We start from the raw sequence: 4564 nt of genomic DNA, 5'->3' as shown, positions 1-4564 counted from the left end.
TCACTAATAGCTCATTCTCTGTGGTAGTTTAATTTGCTTGAGTAGCATCCAAAGTTCTGGAAGCATAGTAAATCACCCGAGGCAGCTTATCAATCTTTTGAGCAAGGATAGCCCCCAATGCATAATTGGATGCATCACGCATTAGATCAAATGGGGCTGTCCAATCAGGTGCCTGAATGATAGGGGTGGTAGTCACCGCACGCTTGACGCAATCAAAAGCCTCTTTGGACCGGTCATCAAAATCAAACTCCACCTCCTTTTGCAGCAGATTGGATAGTGGAAGGGCCACTTTGCTAAAATCCTTGATAAAGCGCCTATAAAGCCGTGCATGACCAAGAAAAGAATGAACCTCTCACACGCAAGAGGGGTAAGGAAATTGTGAAATAACAAATATTTTTGCAGGGTCTACCTCTATGCCCCTACTGGAAATGATATGCCCTAAAACTATACCTTGTTCTACCATGAAGTGACATTTTTCAAAATTCAGCACAAGGTTAGTTTCAATGCATCTATTAAGAACTCTATCCAGACTATCCAAACATGCATCAAAAGAGGATCCATAAATAGTAAAATCATCCATAAACACCTCTATGCAACTTTCTAAAAAATCACTGAAAATGCTAAGCATACATCGCTGGAAGGTACTAGGGGCGTTGCATAGGCCAAAGGGCATCCTCCTATAGGAAAAAGTGCCAAAGGGACAGGTGAATGTGGTCTTTTCTTGATCCTCAGGAGAAATATGAATTTGTAAATAACTAGAAAAACCATCAAGAAAACAATAATGAGACTTACCTGCCAAGCGCTCAAGCATTTGATCAATGAATGGCAGGGGAAAATGATCTTTTCTGGTTACCTGGTTCAACCTCCTATAATCAATGCAGACTCGCCAGCTGTTCTGCACTCTTGTGGAGATAAGCTCATCCCTCTCATTCTTGATCACTGTGAGGCCTGTCTTTTTAGGAACCACTTGGACAGGACTCACCCACTGGCTGTCAGAAATGGGGTAGATGATTCCAGCTTGTAAGAGCTTAGTCACTTCCTTTTTCACCACATCTAGAATGACGGGGTTGAGTCGCCGTTGTGGCTGCCTCACTGGCTTAGCTCCATCCTCTAAAAGTATCCTATGCATGCAAGTAGATGGTTTAATACCAGGAATGGCTGCTAAAGTCCATCCAATGGCCTTCTTGTGCTTCTTGAGCACTAGCAATAACTTCTCCTCTTGCTCAGCAGCAAGGGAGGCAGAGATGATCACTGGAAATTTTTCCTTGTCCTCCAAGTAAGCATATTTGAGGGTTGCTGGTAAGGGCTTCAACTCTGGTGTGGGTGGTGGCTGAACAATGGGAGGAACTAGGGTAGGAGAAGAAGGTTCCGCAGCTTGTACCTCATAAAGCAAGTCAAAAGTATATGTACTTCCTGCAACATGGTTAGTGCATTCTGACTCTAAAAAATCAACATCAAGAGGTACAACACCCAAAAAATCAGAACCAGACTCAAATTCAGATTCATTCTGAGCATAAAAATTAGATACATGATCAAATTCAAACTCAGATTCAGATTCAATGCATAAGGAATGACAAGTATGCAGATCAGATAAAAATGGATGTTTCCTACCATGAATAACAAAATCAAAATCAAACATATAATCATCAATAATCTGATCAATTATCTCAGAACGAAAAACAGAATGATCCTTAGATGGATGCTTCATGGCATCAAGAATGTTAAAATGAACAACAATATCACCAAATTCCATAGACAATGTGCCAGCAAAAACATCTATCTTGGTTCAGGCTTTTTTCATAAATGGCCTACCTAAAATAATTGGAACTGAACCATGGGAAAATCCCTTTTCCATATTAAGAACATAAAAATCAACAGGAAAAATAAGTTCACCAACCCGAACCAGCACATCCTCTATAAAACCTGCGAGGTAAGCAACACTTCTATTTGCCAAATGAATCACCACATCTGGAGATTGCAAAAGTCCAAGAGATAAAGAATTGAAAATGGACAGAGGCATGACATTAAATGATGCTCCTAGATCTAGCATGGCATTTTCAAATTTACTTTTCCCAATAATGCAAGGTATACAGAAAGTACCAGGGTCCTTACATTTCTCAAGAATGTGAGGAACAGATTTACCTATCAATGCTGGCACATTTCTACCCATGCTAATCCTTTCATAGCCTTTGAGCTTCCTTTTGTGGGTGCACAACTACTTTAGAAACTTGGCATATCTTGGAATCTGCTTGATGGCATCTAGCAGAGGTATGTTCACCTCTACTTTCCTGAAGGTCTCCAAGATCTCTTTTTCCGCTTCTTCCATTTTTTTGTTTGGAATTGCTCTAGGTGGGAATGGAAGAGGGATAGGAGGCTGCGGTAAGTCAGAATTACTAGAAGAAGGTCCACCTGCATGAAAATTTTTGTTAGGAAGCTTTCTTTTTTGTTCAACTATCTCATCCTCTTTTTCAGGTGTAGAATGAAGCTTGACAGGTTCAGGTGCAAGTGCTGCTACTGGTGGAGGCACTTGAATTTGGTTGGCAGACCTCAAGGTGATGGCACTCACATTTTTCGGATTCTGCACAGTTTGTGAAGGCAATTTGTCAGAATTTTGGGACTGAGCTTGGTTCAACTGAGTAGCCATCTGCCCCATCTGATTTGTCAGACTCTGAATGGAGGCTCTTGTCTCTTGCTGAAATTGCATATTCTGGAAGGTCATTTGCCTTACTAACTCCTCTAAGGAAGGTTGAGGAGGAGCCTTAGTTGCTTGTTGTCTTTGTTGTGACTACTGTTGTTGTTGTTGCTGTATTAGAGGAGGAACATATGGCTTGCTTGGACCAACAACATTCTGGTAGGGAGGGACAAGCTGTTGTTGTTGTGGAGGACTTGTCCATCTCAGATTTGGATGATTCCCCCAACCTGGATTGTATTTGTTGCTTGAAAGATCATAATTGTTCTGTTGTTGTTGGTTTTGCTGCTGAGGAGGTCTATTATAAATGTTTGCAGCATAAGCTTCAGGTTGCTCATTGACTCCTGATTGCTACAAAGAAGGATAAAGATTTGTATGGTGATCTGCAGAAGAACATAGACCACAGACTCTTGCAACAGGTGCAAATTTCTGATTCATGGCACGCTGAGTTACTAGGTTGACCAAGGCATCAAGTTTTCCCTCAAGCTTTTTATTTTCAGTAAATGAAGATGAATTCGTGGCCACCTCATGGACTCCTCTAAGGACAATAGCATCATTTCTTGCACTAAATTGTTGGGAGTTGGAATCCATCTTTTCAATCAAATTCCTAGCCTCAGTAGGGGTCATATCACCAAGAGCTCCACCACTAGCAGCATCAATCATACTCCTCTCCATGTTGCTAAGTCTCTCATAGAAATATTGAAGAAGGAGTTGCTCAGAAATCTGGTGGTAAGGACAGCTTGCACACAATTTCTTGAATCTTTTCTAGTACTCATACAAGCTCTCTCCACTAAGTTGCCTGATGCCTAAAATGTCTTTTCTGATGGCAGTGGTCCTAGATGTAGGGAAAAATTTCTCCAAGAACACCCTCTTAAGGTCATCCTAGCTGAAAATGGACCTCGGAGCAGGGTAGTATAGCCAATCTTTTGCCACTCCCTCCAGAGAATGAGGAAAAGCCTTTAGAAAGATATGATCTTCTTGGACATCAGGGGGCTTCATGGTGGAATAAACAATATGGAACTCCTTAAGATGCTTATGAGGATCTTCACCTGCAAGACCATGAAACTTGGGTAGCAAATGTATTAGTCCAGTCTTGAGAACATATGGAACACCCTCATCAGGATATTGAATGCACAAGCTTTCATAAGTGAAATCAGGTGCAACCATCTCCCTAAGAGTCCTCTCACGAGGTGGAGATTGAGCCATGTTCTCAATATGAAAATTAGTAGTCGAATGCTCAAAATCAGAATATTCAGAATCATCAGCAACAGAATTCTCATAATGCTCAAAATGCACAGAATGATCAGGATGCACACTATGCCTAACTAATCTATGAAAGGTTTTATCTATTTTAGGATCAAAGGATTGTAAATCACATGGATTGCCCCTAGTCATGCACTATATGCAGCAAATCATGTATCTCTCAACAAGCACCTAACAAAGGGGTAAAACTACAACTATACTCAAACGATATCCAAATGAGCTGAAATTTTGTGAGCAACACCCTAAAATCATGAAAAGATAGACTCAAATGTGAAACAGGGGATGCGACTGAAATGCAAAATGGAACACTACACAAAACAAAACAACACACACTCACACACTAAACAACAGAGCTAGACTCTAAACAACTAAACACTATTATGAACCTTTGGCCCACTGCTCCCCGACAACGACGCCAAATTTGATCGAGGCCGTACCCGAATCAAGTAAACATTAAAAATGCAATATCTAGGAAGTGATCCTAGGCCGTCTTCCAACGAGCAATGGTTAACCAAACGTTCATAACAGATAGTGATAAAACAATAACGAATTGGGGGGAGGGGGGTTGTTTGTTTTTGTATTTTAAATAGCAAGCAAATTTTAATTAGAAAA

This window comes from Glycine soja, chromosome 2 (assembly GCF_004193775.1).
Source record: "Glycine soja cultivar W05 chromosome 2, ASM419377v2, whole genome shotgun sequence".
NCBI classification, from domain to species: Eukaryota; Viridiplantae; Streptophyta; class Magnoliopsida; order Fabales; family Fabaceae; genus Glycine; species Glycine soja.
This window is presented reverse-complemented; position numbering follows the sequence as displayed.